This window comes from Leptonychotes weddellii, chromosome X, assembly GCF_054177405.1.
Source record: "Leptonychotes weddellii isolate Sample4059 chromosome X, ASM5417740v2, whole genome shotgun sequence".
Classification (NCBI taxonomy): Eukaryota; Metazoa; Chordata; class Mammalia; order Carnivora; family Phocidae; genus Leptonychotes; species Leptonychotes weddellii.
The window spans coordinates 102,531,202-102,554,057 of NC_138385.1; the positions used below are offsets into that span (position 1 = coordinate 102,531,202).

General features: G+C 41.1%; 1 pseudogene; it reads left to right on the forward strand.

Moving 5' to 3' along the window:
- The window catches only part of LOC102744909 (trifunctional enzyme subunit beta, mitochondrial-like), a 41,312-nt pseudogene that overhangs the window by 15,837 nt on the left and 2,619 nt on the right, over positions 1-22,856 (forward strand).

The following is a 22,856-nucleotide window of genomic DNA, read 5'->3' on the forward strand; positions in this document are numbered from 1 at the left end:
CTTGGATCCACCCTTTCTCTTCCTACTTCAGCATTAGCTACCCAAAATGCAGAAATAAATTTTTAATTTTTTCTCCAGTTTTAATAAGAAATAATTGGCACATCCCTGTGGCTTCAGTTGAAGTGTGTGCAAGATAAGGGTTTGATTTACATCTACTGTGACATAATGACTAATGCAGGATCAGCTAACATGACATCATCTTTATCCGTTTCTAAAATATTTTTACATTCATATACCCCTTTCTGTTTTCTTTACAGGGAATGCATTTTGCCTGAGTGGAAATGTTATGTTGAATAATTTTATTTTTTAAATATCCATCACCCTTGATAGTAATTCCAACTCATTCTCTGCCAACTCATTCTTCTGAGTTATATCTTCATCAGCAAAAACTTAGGAACTGTGACCTTTGTGTGATCAAGGCAAGGCAAGTCCTAAACATTATTGCCTTGAAGAATAAAGACACTACAATTAGCCATCCCTTGGAGAATAAAGTTTCCAATAGGAATCAGTTATTTAAAAAAAGAAACGTATTTTCACCAATAATTTCAGATGTTGGTACCTGTATGCACGTCAATCTAACAAATGTTAATCTAAGTGGACATCTCCGTTGAGTACACAGTCCCATGCGTCACTGTGTAGTCGATCCACAAGCTTCACTTCAAGAGCTTTGGAAGCATTATCCCCCACCCCCAGCTCCAAAAGTGGACCTTCCTTGTATCTTTATTTTCTGCTGGGGTTCAAAGCAGCAGGTGTCCTTTTTATTATTTGTGATTGATCTGATTACAACTTAAAGACAACATGTGCAAAAAGGTGTTGTCTCATGGTGACATTTTTAAATTGAAGGCTATTATTTCCTGTGGCGTCTACCTAAACCTCCCCAAACAATAGTCCTTGTGTGACAGATGATCAGATATGCCCAAGCAGATGGGGAAATGTTCTGAGCACTGGAGGGATCCAGCTAGTCTAGGTCTTTGCAGTGGCCCTAAAGGTGAATCTATTTTGTTTTTTTCCAAGGGGATTGGGCGGACGAGGCAATGGTACCAGGGGAGTTTTTCTCTTACTTCTCCCCAGTTGCTCAACCCCTTTCTCCTAGGAGAGAACAAGGGGAATTTGCTGAAGCTGCTGAAGGATTGCAAGAAATTACACAGACTGACATGCCTAATGTACCAGCTCAGTGATTTCATCCATGACCCGAATCTCACTCCTTCCTTGCAGCAGTCTGTGAGGAGACAAAGCTCCCGGACAGAATCCTTACTCGTTCTGCACTGGAACCATCGACATAACACATTCAATGAGAACTATTGGGTCCTACCATATGCCGGGCACCGTTCTGGATCTGTGGATGCAAGAGGGAACAACACAGACATGATCCTGGGCCTTGTGAGTCATGTGGGATGCAGAGACACAAAACACCAACTGATGAGTAAGTACAAATTATGTCCCGGTAGACTGTGAGGAACGCTAAAACAATAATAACGATAAAGCAGAACGTGAGAGAAGCAGTAGGAGAGAGAGATATAAAGACCACAGCTACCTCCCCACGATTATTCTTGACCTAACCTTTCCCTCTCCCCTCTGCATACAAACATGTCCAGAAGGCTTATCTGTTTTTGTTGTACTTGTAGTTTTCTTCTCGTTACTAATGTTGTAACGTCCGAAAACCATCTAGCATACCTCGTTACTTACTGTAGGCTCTCAAGAGATATTAGATTTCCACTGTAAATATTTTTCATGCTGCACACACTAGGCTATTTCTTCTTTCGGTTATGGGGTTTTCAGTCAAAGTGCTTGGAATTCCCTTATCTTTGCAAAGGGCAGGACTCATGTATTTATACTTGTTAAAGCTTTCATTCAGGGAACATCTGCTGGGAACCTGCAAAACCAAAGTTCATAAACCCCTATCTCTTCCTGCAAACACCTCAGCAAATAGGAGAGACCCAGGTGTAAAGAAGTTATTTAGTGTCATTCATGCCACCTCTGATGGTCAGTCAACAGTAGTGATCCGGAGAGCACCATCTCTTCCTCCAGAATAACAAGAGAGCTATGTTTTGTGCTCACCCAATCTCCCCATAAGAACCCTAGGCTGAATATTTTTTCTTTGAGACGTGGGTCATTGAAACATGTATTAGGATAATTTTTTAAATTAATTAATTTATTTTAGAGAGAGAGACCAGAGGGTAGGGATAGAGGGAAAGGGAGAAAGAAACTCAAGCAGACTCCCTGCCGAGTGCAATATCAGGACCCTGAGATCAGACCTGAGCTGAAACCAAGAGTCAGGTGCTCAACTGACTATGCCGCTCAGACACCTCTAAGATACTTTGGATTTCAAGAAGCGGATGTTAATTTTTGCTGCCTGAAGCCCTAAATGGGAATGTGAATATGGGTTAAGTTTCCCACTGACTGACTAAAATAGTTGGAAAAACACCCCAAAGCCCAGACACAAGGACAACTGAAGAGGATGGCACATCGCCCAGGGATTAGCTACAAACACATCCCAGGGACCAAAACTGCCTGCCTCTGAATATCAACTCCAAATTTCAGTCTCTTCATTAATCCAATGAATGTCCAACCTGAATTGGCCATATGACCTTCAGTCAGTCTACTATAACCAGCAGAGCAAGCACTCGTACAATTTGGGCTTGAACAGATGGGCCAACCTCTCTGAGGTACCATTTCCAGAGAAGGGAGAGGAACCCGGACAAGGACATGTTCAAAGGCAGTTCACCCCCTACTTTTGTAACGTCTCCGCGTGGGTCTAGGACAACCTATGTGAGCAACAGTATAAGTGGGATTGAGGGAAGGCAAAGAAGGTTGGAGACATTGCCTCAGAAGGCTGACTCATTAATTGTCATCAAGCAAATGAAGGGTTATTATGGGGAGAACTCTGGTCAACTCTTCTTCATCTTCACAGAACACGAATAAATGGATTTAAGTGCCAACAAGGGAAGGTTAGGTTTGAGATGAAAAAGAACGTCTTGACAGTAAAAGTTATTAAGCATTAACCTAAGATTCTTGGTCACAAAACGCATTAGAAGAGATCCAATTCTTCATTTTAAAAATCACTTAAGTTACCATTTCTTTTATGTAAAATTGATTGTTATAAGAAGGCATTAGGATGGAAAAAGAAGTACCAGAAGAAACAAACAATTTTTACAACAACATTTGAGACCTGGGAATGAGGCAATCTCATGGCAACCACAGAATGATAAATAATAGATAAGATTAGTTTTAGGTCAACCATTTTCTGGTCAAATACACTAGAAAGATAAGGAAGGTCGGTTTATCACTTTATGTTTTGAGTGCTGTGTCACGGGACTTCCCCTAGACAAGAATGCTGTTTTAGTGAAGTGTCCTGGGTACTTAATCACAGAAATTAAAGCAATCATGCAAGGTGGAAATGTGGGAAATTCTTGACGGAAAATTACAAAGTACCAGTTATAGGTTAGTAAGGACATACACAATGTCAGTGTAAATGCTTGAGGGAAACATCCCAATTATTCCTCATATTATCATCCAACTTCTGTCCACAACAGTACTTGGCATTCATAGTTAGATTTTTTTTTTCACTCACAAACCTTTACCCTCATCACCTTTAACATCACTCTACTAAGTAAAAGTTCAGTTTCAAGTCTTGAAGCGGGGATTGTCTGGGATACCGAGTGTTATTCCCAAATGCGTTTATTTAGCTCACAATGGAAGAAATCGGGCGGATGAGACAGTATTGGAATTGTTGAAATAAATCCATCAGTTTCCACACTGTGTTCTTTACATATAAGTCTGTATACGGCGATGCCTCCTTAAATACTCCCTCCAACAAAGCACAAAGAGCACGTTCACCATTTTGAGTGCTTGGTGCTTCTCGTTGCTTTAGTTGTGTTGCTGTTAGGAAAACGGGGGGAAGCTCTTTTCTGTTTTATCACTAGGACTAAGTTAAAGAAAGTGTATGTACAACAGAGTAATTGGGGATTAGTAAAAAGATACAAAGTGGAATGAAAGACACATACACGATGCATTCTTACATTCAAAAATATCTATGCACTGATTAACTCCAGTGCACTAGGGGCTTTACAAGTTAAAACTAGAAGCAAAGAGACAATTAAAATATAATGTAATTTTTTTCTTAATTAAGGAAAGTTCAGTGTGATGTTAAAACCCAGACTTTGTAGAACAGTGGCCCAATTTGTGTGTCATCCCTTTCCTGATGGCCTTGACTGCTGCATGCAGGGTGTTCCCTAATTACCTACACCCAGAAAATGGTTTTACCAGTCTACATCTGGAGTCATGTCATAGTCACACAAGTCTCCTGCTATGCTCTGCATGAAATTGGGTCTGAGAGGCAGATTTTTCCTTCTGCTCTCAAATGTTCAAGGATTAAAAAAAATTTTTAGCTTTGACTATTGCTATTGACTTTTAAAATATTTTTAAATCTCATTTTATCAATAGCTTTAGATAAAGATCCAAGGGAAATCCTAAACAATGACTGTCTAGATCCTGCAGTTCAGGGTTAGAAAAATGAGCAGCATCCTTCCCTCGGTGCAGGCCGCCGAATCGTAGATGCCAAGAGCTGTTGGGCCATTTCCCCCAAAGCCTGCCAAGAGCTGAATTGGCCCAGGGAAGCAGAATCACAGAGGATTTGAGTATTTTCTTGATGAACTATATAAGCACAGTCAACTTTTAGGAACTGCAGTCCAAAGTCACATCTTTGAAGCCCAGATAGAAAATTATTGATCTCACTTGCTTGGTCCACAGAATCAGAACATGATACAATTAATGTTTCAACCGGACAGTAGATAACACCACGGCTGTTTGACGGAGCAAAGCAGTGGATACTGTGTATGTGTATGGGGGAGGGTGTTAAATGATAATACAGACGCTTGAATCGAATCTCTTAAAATTCAGGACCAAAAGTCTACTTTATTGTGTAGAATCACCAGTTTAGTGGATAACAACCTGAGACTCCTTCAAATGTGGTTTTCAGCTGAGGATTAATTTGAAAGTTACTCGATAATAGTACTAGCACTCACCGGATATGTTCACTGGTTCAGCTGAGGGTCCTGCTTCTCAATCACAGGAACCGTTTTAATTTTGACTCCTGCAAAAGCAAACCCACACTCCCAGGCAAGGATTAGGACATATATCATGTGCTTGGGAGGTGGTTCTTCCCCAGGAGGATGTGGATTTGGGAGACAGGGAAGAGAGAAAAGTCAATAAAGCCTGTGTTAACAAGTGAGCATCCCTGTGGAGAACAGGGGCTCAATCCTCTAAGGGACTGTAGAACAGGTCTCAAAGTTGTCCAACGAAGGGGCCAAGAAGCTGGGCCTTTTTTTTTTTTTTAAGATAGAGCATGCGCACACGAGCAAGGAGGTGTGATAGGGCAGAGGGAGAGGGAGAGAGAATCTTAAGCAGGCTCCACACTGACCACAGAGCCCCACACAGGGTTCTATCTCACGACCCTGAGATCAGGACCTGAGCTGAAATTAAGAGTCAGACGCTTAACCTACTGAGCCACCCAGCCACCTCGAAGCTGGGACATTTCATAGCAACTCCAGCCCTGGCTGATTGAGGGTTACTCGAAAAGTAGCTGCCCGGCGTTATCAGTTTGCTCCTTCCTGGGGTCAGAGAATGCCTACTAAGGGACCTGTGGGGATGGTATGAATATGGGCTGGGTGACACCAGCTTGTTAAATTCCACACTGATGTCCCATAGTACTGTTGGAGCTCCACAAAGATCAGCAGGAGGTCTGGTGTTGTCAATACCCCACCCCAGAAACCCACCCAAGACTTTCTCCAAAATTGTCATCAGACCTTCCACAATCAAATGGTATCCTTCCCAACCAGCATGTTTGTGGACACAGGGCTCCTCCTGGTATCCACAGGGCGTCAGGTACAACATTCCTTCTCCCAGAGTGAAGCATTTTATTAAAATGCTATGACTTTCTTCTATTACATCTTTCAATGGGTAACATTCTTTCCCGTCCCACCCAATTGCCTCTTACCAGTGAGTCTGGGTTGGATGTCTGGGTGGGAGATGGTGCCACATTGGCCGCCCACTGAACCATGTATGTCCATTTGGCTGAATTAATTCAATCTGAGATTGTAATGTTTAATTTATGCTCGAGTCTGTCTACAATGCAGAACAGCTTCAAGACGCAAAGGGTGAAGATAGGAGTGAGAAGTACTTTCTGCTTAGGGCTCTGTGCATGTCTATATACATCCATGGATGCCCATGGGAGGTCCACTTAAAAAAAAGTATTAAGAATATCTGAACCCTTTTGTCACAGAAAAAACAAAGAGTTCTGTTACCCTTTTCCTGTCCCTGAGTAACTCTGCCTAGAAAAATGGCCATACATGGAAATTGTCCCAAATGTGCAGAACGAATGTCGAAACCCATTTGGCATGCACCCACCTCTAGAGCCAAAACAAACAAACAAACAAACAAACAAGCACTTTAAGGCAATGCCTGAGTGTTAGCTCTCCAGCTTCAGAATACATCTATACATGAAATGCACACTTCATCAAATATTTGCCCGAACCAACCAAACAAAACCCTTCACAGCCCCTGATGGGTGCTTCAAAAGTCAAGTGAAAGGAAAACTACCTTTTTCAGATACCTTGTGGCCTATGAAAATAACATCTTGTTTGTTCTGACGTAGGTATCATGCTGATAATGGTCTAAGCTCTTCAGACTCCCTGAATTTTTGACAAAATCACCCATCACTCAGGATCAACTTTCTTAGGAGCTGTTCTGAAATACATAGTAAGTGGATTGCACGTTCAATTTTTAATATAACCGAAAGTTAATTCTGATTGCTGAGAGTGTGCTTGAACGAGATAATTGTCTCTGGCAATGTTTGTGGGTTCTGTCAAAAGACAGACTTTTCAGGCATACTAAACAGACAGCCTGAGCTAAATGCATTTAGCATCATTCTATTCACACATCTGCTCTTTCTTTCACCTACATTATTGCATGTGACCTGTTTGGGCCACTTTAATAATGGCATTTTCCCAAGATCCAGAGAGGAATTTCCATTTTAGAAATGCAAATGGAATGTACTAAAATTCAATAGTAGCAACTCCAAACTTGAGAAGTTCATCAATATTTATGCAGTTGGATTACAGTCATTTACAGATGATGCAATCAGTGTTTGAAGCTATCTTGTGCGAGTTAATTTTCACGTTTAAGTGTATGCAGTAGTCATGGTTGGGTATTTAATTGTCTGTTACCCTGGTCTAAATGCCAGAGTTACACTCACATTGAAAAATACATATTGAAATAATCAGCTTCCATTTATTTCATCTTATATTCACCCGGTAAGTGGTAAGTTAATTGAAAGTGTATGCAGTTACCATATTTCACAATTTGGATATGTATGGCAAAATAGAATTTTAAAATGCATTTTGCTTAAGCAATGTGGAACCTATCATTTGGAGAGTTTCAGAAACCTTGACAATTAAATCCAAGTGTTCACTGTGGTGTCTGAACATGGCAGGTCTAGATTGTGATTGATTTACACAATTGTAACCTAATACGGAACTGGACTCAGGAGCTCACCCAATCCTTTTTCAAGATGATATCCAAATAAACGAAGTATGTATTTCCATGTTAATTATTAATGTGTAAGAGAACAGCAGAAATACTGGTTTCTGTAGAATCAGGGACAAAGTCTAGCATACACTCGGTAATCAATTCATGCTCATTAAGTAGGTAAGTGGGGCTGGTGGGCAATCTTCAAACCATGAATTTGATGTTCAGAGGCAATGATTTGAAAAACTTCTACCAGCCTTACCCACCTGGACTTGGGGTGACAGTATCCATAGCCACAGTGTTCAATGATGGGCCTGACTGTATTATTCTATCATGCATGAGGAGAAATGAGAACATTCTGTTGAAATTGTCAGTCAGGAAGTCTTTGGTGATATTTGAGAAGCATCCGATGGCAGTGCAGGGAGGAGACAGCAGATTTCTCGCAATGACAGAGTGAAGGTTATGTGGGGAACTTTATCGCTTCAGGTGTGCTGGAAATCAACTTTTATCACAAGACTGTTGAAAAATTCCCAGAAAAGTTTGCAAGAGCAATGTATTCATGAAAAGGTCACATATTTCTTTTTAAAAGGCAGAATGAACCTACCATTAAGTAAACCTAAATGATTTGTTTTATGAAAAAAAAAAAACCATCATCCTAATAAATCACCAAGCTGCCCGTTGGGGTTACTGAATACCAGTTTAGTGATTCTTATCAATATAAAGGGTCTGCCTGTGATACAGCTTATGTAGTTTATCTTTTGCAAACGTGTTCTTGAATAATAGTATAAATAACTCCCATGTACTCTGCCTCAAGGAAAGAAACTAAAATGTCCCATCAACCTAAACACATGGGACAATGTCGACGTGTCTCTGTGATTTGTCCAGATACATGAAAAACTCGGGGGTGCTGAGTGCAGGATTGTGAGGGCCCCCCTTCTAGTTAGGCAGTAGGTAGGACCCAGAATGGGCACCTCTTCAAGGTAGGTGCTAGTTATGATCCACAATGGGCATTTCATCAACTTCAATTCCGGGTATGATGCAGAATGGGATTGGGAAATCGACTCACTATCCACTGCCTGTTTTTGTATAGCCTTCAAGCTAAGAATGGGGTTTAATCATCAGGGAAAATGTTAAAAGAAGCATACTATCTCATGGCATGTGAAAATTACATGAAATGCAAATGTTAGTGTCTATACATCAAGTTTTATTGAACACAGCCGTGCCTGTTTGGTTAAGTGTTTCCTCTGGCTAATCCGACTTTACAAAAGACAACAAAGAGCAGTGGCAGTGGGGAAATCCAGGTCCCCAAAGCGGAAAGAATCTTCTTTCTGGTCAGATACAAAAAACATTTGCTGGTGTCTGGCCTAGCACTCTTGAAAACATAAAGGTTAGATTAAGTTTCAAAACCTGTAGAGTGATCTTATTTTACTGTAAAACTATAAAGTGATCTCTTTAATATTTTATAATACAAATATTTGAAAATGCTCAATAATAAATGATTTGGATAGAGGAAATCCCAAACCACTAAGAATTGACTAAGAAGGCAATAGCCAAGAAGTTTAAGTAAGAGTGAATACTTATGTTAAAAAAAAAAACCAAAAACTAAAGAATCTATAATTATATACAAACTTGGCCCTGAGCTCCAGGCACACAGGTCATAAAAGAGGAGAAGAAACTTTGTCTCAATTTCCCACTCAGGTATGAGAGTGATTTCTTAAGTGTATTTCTACCAACCAGTCCTTATGAAACTATAGTATTAGAAAAAATACTACCGGTAAGCTTCATGAAATAGGTCTTTGGTTAGAAGGAAACTGTGCACATAGAAATAGTCACAAAGCTTGGGATCATGGCCAAGCAGAGGGTGCTTCCTAACCAACGTAAATCTGACTTCTTCATGTTTCAAGCTCTTAGGACATAAACCTAAAACGATTTCTGTTTCTCCTTGGGAAAATGCTGGAGGGAAATTATCTACATGTTTTACCCCCAAAATCTAATTTACCCTAGAAAATATATGTTCCATGAAAGAGGGTCTACATTCCACACTATTGTTAGTCTCAGTGCAAGATTATCGGGATGCAAATTTATGAAACCGCAAGAATTTATTTTTTAAAAAGCCCTTGGAAATGAGGAGTGAAGAGAGGTCGACATTCACTGTCACCAGCAGCTGAGGTTTTCACTTTAATGATCTAAATAGACACACTGAGTTACTCACAACACTATGGTTCTTTGGAAAAATTTAAAATCAGAACCTCAGGAAATCCCTGAGAATTTCATTTCAACTCAACGCTTCTCTTGAATACATTACTTTATTGTGAAACAAGGGCCCTAAGTCAACAAAGGAAAAGGAGTTCATGGAATCTGTATTTTGGCCTCTTTTCGCACAAAATAGATGGAAATTTGTCTGTCCCAAGCGAATAGTCATCTACACTTTTCCCTTAAATATACACCATGGAGGCATCTCTCCAGATGCAAAAAAAGTGTGACAAGCCTGGGTACGTAACTCCTGTCTGCATAGCAAACTTGAATTCCTCACCACAATATGAAACAAACTGGAAAGAACATGAACTCAATTCTTGCGAACAAATAACTGGCTGTTATAAATGAACAGAGCGTCCTCTCGCTCATTACCATAAAGAGCGATGTTGTTCAAATGGGTCCTCATTCAAAGTCGTCATGTCATTCTGGAGAAGACTCAGCTCTTTGGGAGTTGAACAAAACACAGAGATTTTTTTTTTTTTAAAGTAAATATATGTCTTGAATGGGGGCCCCGATGAGAGCTGGGACCGTTGAATTACAGAGGACTGCAGAACATGATGACGGAAGACCTCTTGGGAGATCACATTCTCACCCTGAAGATCAGAAGGTCTTTATATCACTGTGACTCAGCCAACATGCTGGGAAGCAAGGCCTGCCCATCTGATCTGAATTTGTGTGTAGCCTTTTCTGAAAGTCACCTTGGGGGCGTCTTCCAGGAAGATGATTATATCCGTGTGACAGTAGCCACCAAATCACATTGCAGCAGGACTGGAAATTCCAGAGAACAAATACAGACTAGTGGAAAGCAGGGAGCAGGCTCAAACAGAGCCAAATCCTAAACACAGCCTTGAAGGTCAAGCTTATTTATCCCATGACTCCCCATGGACTAAGCCACCTGATTCAGTCCAGCGACGCTGTTCTGCTCTCTGCAGCATCCAGTCCGCAACAGTGTTTTGGGGCACTCACTATCTTTATGGAACAGGCGTCCCTTGGGAAAGGCATGTCATTTGTATGAACACGGCATCGACAGGATACTGTAGCAGATTTATGCAAGACATGCTGTTTTTGAAATTTTGTGGTTCTACCCACCGATATTTATCAGTGTCATTCAAGATATTAGATAAACCAATTAATATGCCTGGAGTGATCCCAATGCTACCACTAACCCAATCCACTTCAGTATTATGAACTGTAATGTGGAAACATTATTATCTCATAATTCAGTAACAAATTATCAATGATATGGCCTGATAACTATGAACGACAGCATAATTCCTAAGAATCAATTGTCAAATAGTTTTTTTTATCTATTCAACAGTATCTTCGTAAAAACAGGCTATTTTAGTCTTCAGAAGGACTGGAATGAACTCATAATATTACACACCTAACTTCTTATTGGTTACAAGTTATACATATGATATTTACTTTTTAAAGTCTTTTTTTATTCATTTGAGAGAGAGAGAGCATGAGTGGGGGGAGGGTCAGAGGCAGAGGGAGAAGCAGACTCCCCCTAAGAAGGGTGCCTGACAGGGGGCTCGATCCCAGGACCCCAGGATCATGACCTGAGCCGAAAAAAGACGCTCAACTGACTGAGCCACCCAGGCACACCCAGATATGAAATATTTTCTAAAGATTTTATTTATTTATTTGACAGAGAGAGACACAGCAAGAGAGGGAACACAAGCAGGGGGAGTGGGAGAGGGAGAAGCAGGCTTCCCGCCGAGCAGGGAGCCCGATGCGGAGCTCGATCCCAGGACCCTGGGACCATGACCTGAGCTGAAGACAGATGCTTAAAGACTGAGCCACCCAGGCGCCCCCAAATACGGTATTTTTTTTTAAAAGATTTTATCTATTTATTTGACAGAGAGAGACACAGGGAGAGAGCGAACACAAGCAGGGGGAGTGGGAGAGGGAGAAGCAGGCTTCCCGCTGAGCAGGGAGCCGGATGTGGGGCTCGATCCCAGGGCCCTGGGATCATGACCTGAGCCGAATGCAGACGCCCAACGACTGAGCCACCCAGGTGCCCCCCAAATATGATATTTTTAAGAAAAAAAAAAGTCATATCTCCCTAGAGCAAATTTATTAAACATTTAATTCAACACTCATTCATGACACTGACCATCAATAAAACAGGAAAAGAAGGAAACATCTTACCTAATAAACTACTACAAATGTATAGTTCATAGCAAGTCCAAGACAGAAATCATTTCTATTGTATTCTGCATGGAAGGCCACATACAATAGAATAAAGTAAATGCATGCATTAATTAAAAGGATAAGGATTACAAAGAAAAACAAATGCTTTGGCTTGTGGATGAAATGACTGCTTTGTGGAAAACCCAAAATAATCTACAGACCAGTTACTGAACAGATGCGAGAATTCTCCAAGTTAGGCTACCACAAGATCAATATAAAAGTCATAGGACATTTAAAGATATTACAACTGACTTGGAATAAATATTTTTTAAAATTACGGTTTATCATAAAATCTATAGTACCCAGTAAAGGTAAACACGCTAGTAGAAGTTTATAGAGAAACACGTTAAAGTAGCCTTAGGTACATTCAAGAGTCACTGATAATTGTTGGTTCGAAAATGGACAATTCATCATTGGAGGAGAAGGAATGAACTGATCCAGAAATATACCAATCCATGTATGGAAACCTGACATAATACAGAGGTAGCACTACAGATCCTCCATGACAGAGGGGCTCATCAATCAATGTGATGGGATGATTGGTGATCAATAGAAAAAAATAAAGCACATGGGCTTTTCCTCTCATATCTAAAATAAACTTCATTACTGATAGATGAAGAATATGAAAAGGAAACCTGTAAGCAACTTTATAAGGAAATATACTGTAATGTTTCTCTGGGAAGGGAAAATGTTTGGACCTAATGCATCAAGAAATCCCCCAGCATTCTAATCCACCTGGGGCATTTATTGGGTTACCTTCAGATTTAAAAACTCATGTGTGCATATGATTGAAACAATCTCATTCTTTACATAAAAGCATGTTCCATTAAGAGCAAATGCTTGACTCATTCTTTCAAATTTTCCAAGTTTCCAGTGGACAAGTTTATGACTTAGCGAAATGCTCCCTGGATGCTGTTTAACAATTTTGTAAATTGAGTTGGTGACCTTGACCCAGAGTTCCTCCGAAGAATTGGGTTTTGATGAATGAACAATCAGATTAAGGTATCTGCATCAATCCTCTGTTCATCTACAATTATTAAAACTTAAAATTGCATAAGGCCCTTATGACCCGCCCCCTCTAAATGGGATGTAATCAAAATAGAATACTTCCCCAGCATGGATCTGGGAAAATAAAGGCTTCTGTTTGTTTCTATGATGTGGAGGATGGCACAGGCTCCCTTAGCAATTCAACCATTAGGGGAATAAAAAAAACAGCTCTGGAAATCATCGTATGTTTAAGCTAAATGCTTGCAGGAGTCTTTCAAGAGATTATTTTAGTATACAAGCCATGCATTTTTAAAACACACCCTAGGAAAGAAATCTGGGTGCGAGGACCACTGATATGCACAGGTAAATTACTGTGTTTCCAAAGTTCTGTAATTGTGATGTTGTAAACTAGCCAGACCTCTCCTAAGACCAATAGGAGCAAGACGTTTCATTTTGGTAAACGCTCCAGGAAAAATATGTTTTTAATAATACAACCTTAAGTGTTGACTCTGATCGTCGGCACTGCAGTGCGTCTGTCATAAAGGCTGCCTGGGAGCTGTGGTGCCCGGAGCCAGCTGAAAGAACAGAGGTGTACGAGGTAAACTTAGCCAAGGCAGCCCTCACAACTCACTCCACGGCCTACAGAGTTATTCCTGTACGCGTCTTAAGGGTTGCCCTTCTTCTGCCCCTAGAAACACAGTAGATGATTAAACTCTGAATTCTCTTCAATCTCTCCATGAAAACAACCTAAATGCCAACGTTACGTTGTGGGCTTTATTGAAAAAGCAATTTGTTGATCTATAGTTTATACAGTTGCATAATATCAGAGAATGAGATTAGAAACCTACATCCCACTCTCTACTCCACAGGAAAATGTTCTCATTCTACACTCAGAGGTGCAAAGAAATTGTATGACTTCTCGATTGGTCAAAAAGTTGATCTAATCTTTCCCACCTCGTTAAGAGAGGGAGATGATCACACACCTTTCAACCCATCAAACCAGAGCATGACAGATTCTTCCACTCCGTCTCTTGTATGGCTTGGGCTTTTGGGTAAAGGCTCAGTCTTTATATCCTCACTGCCCCATGCTTTGCTCCTCGCCAGCATGACATCCACATCTATAGGCAAACTACCATGACCTCATAGTGCTCGGGAGAAGGAAGACTTAGATCCACGTGGGTTCCCTGAATGCTCACTCTTCTCTGCAGCAGAAGAAAGCTGTGTGGTCTGGCTCCTGGACTCGGTTATGTATCAGGGGAATCTTTTTTTTTTTATTTTTTTAAAGATTTTATTTATTTATTTGAGAGAGAGAATGAGATAGAGAGAGCATGAGAAGGGGGAGGGTCAGAGGGAGAAGCAGACTCCCCGCCGAGCAGGGAGCCCGATGCGGGACTCGATCCCGGGACTCCAGGATCGTGACCTGAGCCGAAGGCAGTGGCTTAACCAACTGAGCCACCCAGGCGCCCTATATCAGGGGAATCTATCCTGCTGGGAGGGTGTGCCATATGTCTCTGGTTTCCAAGCTGTACATGAAAGACTAATCTCCCTCTCCCCAGCCTCTGTTGACCCTCTAACCTTCTCAGCACCTCAATATCTCTTCATTACACTTGCATAAAATTCTCCATTCCCTACACGTCCCACAAAGGCTCACAGGAGCCAAAGGCCACACCCCCAACCTACGAAGACAGGTCCTTCAGACAATGTCTCTGTAACCAAGTAAGACTACGAGCCATTGTGAGAATCGGCTTTCTCTGAGAGCCTGTCCTGCCGCCAGTAGACACCACAGAGACAGGATCCAGCACTCCAGGGCACTGTCATACTATCTCAATGTTTCTATAGCTCCATCCTAAAACAGTTGAGGGAAATGAGGGTCCTGGTTTCTAATCACTACACACTCCTGCTTACAGTCTACCAGGAAAAAGGGGTAGGCTTCCCAGTTCATTTCCCATGTCTGTGTCATATCCTCAGTTAGGATGGTGCCAAGAGGCCAGCTCAGCCTTAAGAACTGTTACAGCCTGAAAATTAGTGACCCTCCAAACCCTTTCCCCAATGGGATGGTATTTGGAGGTGGGGCATTGGCAGGTGATTAGGTCATGAAGAGAGAACCCTCAGAATGGGTTTAGTGCCATTATTAAATAGACCCCAGAGAGCTCCCTCACCCCTTCTGCAATGTGAGGAAATAGCAAGAAGACAGCCATCTACGAAGCAGGAAACATGCTCTCACAAGACACTGAATCTTCCAATGCCTTGATCTTGGATTTCCAGCCTCCAGAACTATGAGAAATGAATTTCTGTTGGGTATAAGCCACCAAGTCTGTGGTATCTGTTATAGCAGCCCAAAAGGACTCAGACACGGGCAGGAATTCTCACGACACCACTGAAGAAGCCTGATTTGGCCAGACATTGTGATTGAAATGTATTATTCCAGGGATCTGAGAACCAGATTAATAAAAACAAAAATATTGTCCCAGTCAGTCACATCTCACTTAGCAAGAGTGCAAAGAATGTCACCCAGTGGAAGAACACTCCCTGAGTTTTGAGCCAATTTCATCTCATGCCTCCTCCACTCTTTTATTTACTGTTTAACAACTCTTTCACAACGCCACACCATAGCAATAGATACCAACTGGGGCCGTAACATGATACTCCACGCCGTTCCTCATGCCTGCGCATGAACCCTTTCCAATGACGACACTCAAAGAGGCTTGCAGTATAGCTTAGTAGAGGTCAAAGTATTTCATGCAGGACCAAGCTTGGGAACAGATTATTTATCCATTTTCAGGCCCCTGGGAGTCTCATCTTTGAACCCACTGCAATATCTCAATTCAGGGGCCGCTGAGCAAGGATGTTTTGTCTAGATGCACATAAGGGTCACTAACAGAATTACAGACCACTTTCCAAGTAAGCCCAATATTGCGATGTGATAAAAATAAAAATGAAAGAGAAAGTTGCCCGATAGGAAGTAAGGGATCCTCGGTGAGACGGTGACGCAGAGGGCGGCACAGGGAGGTCTGTGGCTCGGGCCAGATGAACTGTCCAGGGAATAGCATCTGATCAGTTGAAAGGCTGCAACCTGCCACAGGGACCGTATCTTCCTAATTATTGATCACTCCTCTGAGCAGGACCATGTTGCCAGACATAAAAGAGGATGCTGAGCCTAGCCATCTCGCTCTGATCTTAACTGAGGCTCTGGATCCCCCATTCTCATTGGGTGAATGCAGGGCCCCAAAGTAAAGGCAATCTTGCAAATCTGTTAGGGCAACTAACGGGAACGGGAACGGGTCGCTGTCCACAGAGAAACACAGGTCTGAATCCGTGTGCAGAGCTGGCGACGGGGAATGGAGATGGGGAAGAAATGACGGCTGGGGCAGGGCCAACGGGTGATGGGGATGGGTGTGTTCTCTACATGAAAGGGTGTGTAGGTGTTACGAAACGCAAACCACAGGGCAAGGAAGAGGGCAGCCCACAGAACCTCTAGAGAGCCTCGAGGGGCTCTGCCACCTGCTAGCTATTTGACCAGGGGACAGCTTCCCATCTCGCGGGCCGTTTCCTCACGGACAAACTGAGAATAGTCACACCTAACTCTCAGCGCTGTCTGTAGGGTTAGAGACAAGTCCTCATCACAAATCCAGTCCTGGACAAGAGGCAACTCCTCTTTAAGGACAGTAATGCCCGTTTGGTTTAAGCACGGGAAATGGTTACTTTCTTTTTATACTATAGGCCCCTTTTGTATACGATTACATAGCATATACTATCTGTGGTGTAGGAACCCACTGGTCAAATCAAGCAGTGGAAGTACATTGGTAAATTCACTTAATACATTTTATTATTATTATTTGTTTGATAGGGAGAGTGTGCACACAAGCAGGGGAAGTGCCAGGCAGAGGGAGAGGGAGAAGCAGACTCCCTGCTCAGCAGGGAGCCCGATACGGGGCTCGATCCCAGGACCCTGGGATCATGACCTGAGCCAAAGGCAGATGCTTCACCAACTGAGCCACCAAAGCACCCCCACATAATACATTAAAAATATATATATAGTCGATTAATTTCCGGTTCTGTCCCTTACTAGCTGGTTGACACGTTATACTTTATTTAAGCTCTCAGAGTCTCCACTCCCTTGGCTCCATAAAGGAAGTGTTTCATGAGGTTTTGTGAAAATTCAAAAATTACATGTGTAAAGAAAAAAATGTATGTGCATTTCTATATATGCATACAAAGATGTGTGCATATATGATTATAAATATATATACACATGGTATAGATGTATTTGCAAACATACATACATGTATGCTCATATATGTATGTGTCCAAACATATAAATATTATTTCATTTCCATTTCTTTTGTCAAAATCTCAGCAAGTAAGACTCTCTCATGCTCTATTCGTCACAGAAAGTAGCCTTCTATCACTTATTATTATAGTGAAGGTCACTTGTGAGTTTGTGCTTAGAAAACGTTTTCTGGAGCCACCTGGCTGGCTCAGTCGAAAGAGAATGTAACTTTTCATCCCTGGGTTGTGAGTTCAAGTCCATGTTGGGTGTAGAGATGAAAAGAAAAGAAAAGAAGAGAGGAGAGGAGAAGGGGGAGGGGAGGCGAGGGGAGGGGAAGAGAAGAGACAAGAAGAGAAAAGAAAAGACAAAGGAAAAGAAAAGATTTTCCATATGAACTCACTGCACATTGACCACTGGCATAAGCTGCTATCACACCAAGCTACACAGTTGTCCAATTATTTCGATCGTAAAGGGTTATATTGCACTTCCTAGGTCAAGTTCGAAACTTTCTATAAATTTTAGGACTTCTGAATATACAGTCTGATACCAACATTTTATAGCATGTCTATCCATCTTTGAACAACACATTCTGTGTCACTGCTATAATCCAAGCTTGAGTAACATCCCATCAATGAAAACACAGGTATGCCTGTCTCTGAGTTAATACACTTTTATTATTATTATTTAATAATAAATTTATTATTCATACCCTGTGTTTTGTCCATACCCATACCTGAAGTTATACTTGTGGATTCATCTGTTTCCTGTGTGTGTGTGTGTGTGTGTGTGTGTGTGTGAATAAGATTTCAGCTACACCATATTGTCATTTGTGTTTTACACTGCCTTTGGAACTTGACTCACTCTTTAGGGAAAAAATGAACAGAGTAAGAATTTCTAGACCTCATACTGTTCCTATGTTTCAGTTATTCTGCTTTTAAAACCACATTAAGACCACCTGTAATGGCCCACATGGTAAGAGTGTCATGGTACAATTCACTTCAATGTTTGTCTCTCCAGGACGGTGTACTGAAGAAATATGAGGGAAGTGACAACACGGTCTTAATGAGGATCATACCACACAAAGAGACCATTTCCCAGACTAATGGCCCCTTTCAGCTGCATAAATGCCAAGGCAAGGCAGGGGGCCTTCAGCTGGTTACAACTTTCTAATTCTGTGAGCTTCCTTCTGTAGCAGACACTGATTCACATAGCAAAACTCAGTGCATTGGATAGAGAGCGATGGTTTGCTCACTTCCTAGTAGAGCTATTTTTCTCTTTGTCTTAGACCCTGGTTTTCATTCATTGCTCTTCTCAAAAAAGGTCTTTAAGAGCATGTTCTACATCTCTATAGCTGAAATATTTGATCATTGAGTTAAGTTTTGCTTTATACTGTTTTGCTTTCACGATATTTGACAGGAATTATCATGATGATGTTGCTTCTCAAAGTTTCAGCTTGGGGAGGGAGCAATGACTTCAACTGTGGGCCTGATATTAATGCAGAGTACGGGCTCCCACTCCAGACTGACCAAATGACATTCTGAAACCTAACAAGATTGCGAGGTGATCTGTGTGTGTCTTAAAGTTCGGGAAGCAAAAAAGTGAGGCATGGCAAGGCATCTCATTTTGTAAATTCAGCCCAATGCTTTTCAAATTTGGACACACGTTAAAAATCACATAAGAAGATTTTTTTTTTTTTAAAGCGAGGCACAGGGAACCCCGAGCGAACAGCCCGAGGTGCCGAGGTTTATTTTCCATAATCTAATATACCTTCTACAATGATATAGGTCTATAATGATTTACAGCAGGGGCTTAGTAAGGCACATTCTTCCACGTACACAGGGTTAGTTAAGCGAAGCAGTGGGAGTGGAGAAGGAATAAAGAAATCTGTAACTGGCTGTGATCAATTAATTGTAAACACCATTGTACTCTGACCCACATAAGAAGATTTAACAAGAGATTTTGTTACAGTTGTTCCATGGAAGCACTGGCACTTTTTAAATGTACCCCTCCTTTGGGCTAAGGTGCAACTGCCAAGATTAAGAACTGTTTTAATTAGTATTGAGAAGAAAATTTTTAAAAATCCCTAGGCTTTGCAAAACACAAAATATGAAAATTGATCTGTATGTATATACATACCCACACACAATCACAGGCAAATTTTTTTACCGAACCAAACAGCTGATCATGGATGATTAGAATTAAAAAAAAGGGAGTAGTGGCTGGCTCAGTGAGTAGAGCATGACTCTTGATCTCTCGGGGTTTTGAGTTTGAGCCCCACACTGGCTGCAGAGATTACTTAAAAAAAAAAAATCTTTTAAAAAATCCTTTAAAAATGCAAGTAGTATAAAACAACATGAATTGAGTGGATTTGAAAGTATTCACAAAGAGAACCCAGACATGATTGGGACTAAGTGGAGCTTTTGACTATTGAGAATGTTTACTCCTAAGTGCCATACAAGCATCTAGTTCTGAGTATTTAAAAATGCTGACACATGCACACATCAAGACCTGAAGGATCTGAGATCATTCCCAACCTGCAAGTCAACAGGCTACCTGCCACAGCTTCATGATTGTTGGCAGAAGACAAGAGATCCCGGGTCAGAGAAGAAGGAAAGATTATTATTCACAACACAGCAAGAGGAGGAATACTACCATATTTTCATCAGTTCTGCCTGCCCCGATGTCCTTCAGGGTGAAGCAGAGGTGCTGGGATGGAAGCCTACAGGTGCTGTGGGTTACATGACAGGAGAGGAATCCTGAGCTTGAGGAACCTGAATGCTTTATAACGGGAAGTAGGCACTGAACACCAGTGTGGTGCTGCCATCTTCCCAGGAACACATTTCTAAGGGAACAAAAAATACCATATCAAAGCTGTGAAGGATTTAGTTTGCTAGAGTTTTAACTAATTCCAATAGGTTAGGTCATCTAAATGTAATAACAGTAAAAAAAAATAACAGAGAAAACAATTTGTAGTCTAAATTCGTGAAAACTGGGTTAGGCAGATGTACTTTTCGATTAGGACTTCTTAACAAATGGTTTTGTCTTTGTGTGTGTCCAATCAAGCCAAAATTTTAAACAGTAATTCAAGTATCTGTGGGTATTCTTCTATCACTTTCATTAAATCATCTTTATAAATTAGAAGTTTATTAAGTATGCCTTGACACTTAACATATTAATAAATGTAAGTCAAATATTAATGCTTATGTACCATAATAAAACACTGAAACTGAAAACCTGTAAAAAGGAGACATTAACCATATAATTATCTTCTCACATGGGAATTTGCTGGTGACATAAAATGGAAGCAACAGGAATGACAACTGGTATCCATTAAGTGATAATAATGTGCCAGGCACTCCAGTAAGCTTTGCGTGTAAGTGTCCCCTGTAATGTTAACAAAACCTTGGCACCCATTGTGTTACAGGCATACCTATTTGATGCATGAAGATGTAGAGGTTTACAGGGCCTGCCTAGTCTAAAAAATCATATTAACTGCAGCAAAGCTCTGAAGGCAGACATGACCAAGTTATTCACACCCACATTTCTGCTAACGAAAACACAAATAAACAGCGTCTTAACCAGGGACCCTAAACGCATCTGATTCTATAGACAAAGTAATCGTTTCGTATTTTGAATCATTTCATGTTTTCAATAGTTATGAAAACTATTTAAAAGAAGAAAACACCTAAATTAGTGCCACCTAAGCCTTATGTAAAATTACACTGTATTTATGGTCTCCTGGATGCTAGAAACACAGGCACATTTCATCCATTGTGTCACTTTATGAAAACAAAAATCTAAAAATGTGCACAATCTCGTTTTTTAAACAATAAAGCTTATTCTTTGTATTTCATTCACATTTCCTCCTTATGCAGGCACACATTTTACGGCTGCAATCTTGCCATGAATAAAATTTGGGTTTTGTCTTTGTCATATAATGGACACAAATATTTTGTTCTTATATAAACACAGGGATTATCATTTTAATGGCTGTGCATTAGTTCTGTTTAAAAAAACATTTCTCACTCATTTATCCACTAACATGGGGTTGTTTTTAATTGCCTTTTTCATTCTTTTGGGTTATTTCCAAATTACATATATATAAAAGCAATATTAGACAGTAAAGTAGGTATTCATTTCTAAGCCACTTTAAAGGTCTTTATCAAACGGCCATTCAGAAACTTTGAACCAACGATCTGTGATTACAGGACTTTCATTATAAACTTAGTGGCATAGTGTATTACCATTATTTTATATCCCTACACTCCAAATTTATTAGAGTAAAACCAAGTGTCATTTTCTTGTCTGTGGGTGTAACTGGTTGCGAGGAGCACAGCCCTCTCAAGCTAACTCAAAATCTCCTGATATACTGTTCAACCACAGCTGGCGGCAATGGAAAATCCATAAAGCAGGGCTAGGAAGCAAAGAAAGGAAGAAAGAGGAGGAGGATCTGCAGGTCGAGAGCAGAAGGGGCTCCCCCATTATCTCTCTGCTTTGTCCAGCTCCTCTCCTTACTCCTTATCCAAGAAGAACCAGCACAATCTCTTGAGTCTTTCACAGTAACAAACTCTTTAGAGAAAATTTGATTTACTCTCCATCTTGCGATGGCTTCTGCCCCAACTTCCAAAACTCCAGCTACACATCTCCCCGTCTCCGCCGCAAACTGCTGACACAAACAGGACTTGAGAGTTATGGAAAATTCTCAGAGAAGAGAGATAATTTCCTTGAAGGACAGGCAGGTAAAATGCAAATTCCGATTCTGTAGGTCTGAGAATCTGCATTCCTAACAAGCTCGCAGGTTATGCTCCTGATCTGGGGACCAGACCTTGAGCCACAGACAAATGGGCCACTGGTTCTCGAATCTGGCTGTGCAGGAAAATCACCGAGAGTGGTTTAACATTACTATGGCTAAAAATCCTAAAATTGAGAACTACATTGCTTCTCAACAAGGGCAATTCTCTTCCCCGGTGGATCATTGACAATATCTGGAGACATTTTTGGTTATCACAACGTAGACAAGGGACGCTAGGTTACATTCATGGAAAAGTTCGAGGTTGGAGATGCTGCTCAATACCTTGCAGAGCACAGCACAGCCCCGGAGAAACCATTATTCAGCCCCAATGTCAAAGCTTGCAACGTTGAGAAACCCTTGGGGAGCTCTTACTCCAAATCATGCCTAATACATCTGCTGTTTACTGGTACAAAATTAACATCAAAATACTTCACTGATGGATGATTGGCTAATATACGTTGAAACATGTTAACTGAGCAATTGGTGTTAATAATTGGTTTTTTATAATGTGATATAGAATAGTAAAAGCCAGTGCTGTATTTAGTTTTCTTATCAAATAAATAGGACAGGAGAGCAGAAGTCTGCCTATTTTGGCTAATTTTGGAGCGCTCGCCCTTGTAATTGTTCTTTCATTTAAACCACGAATCCTGGGCGCCTGGGTGGCTCAGTTGGTTAAGCGACTGCCTTCGGCTCAGGTCATGATCCTGGAGTCCCTGGATCGAGTCCCGCATCGGGCTCCCTGCTCGGCAGGGAGTCTGCTTCTCCCTCTGACCCTCCCCCCTCTCATGTGCTCTCTCCCATTCTCTCTCTCTCAAATAAATAAATAAAATC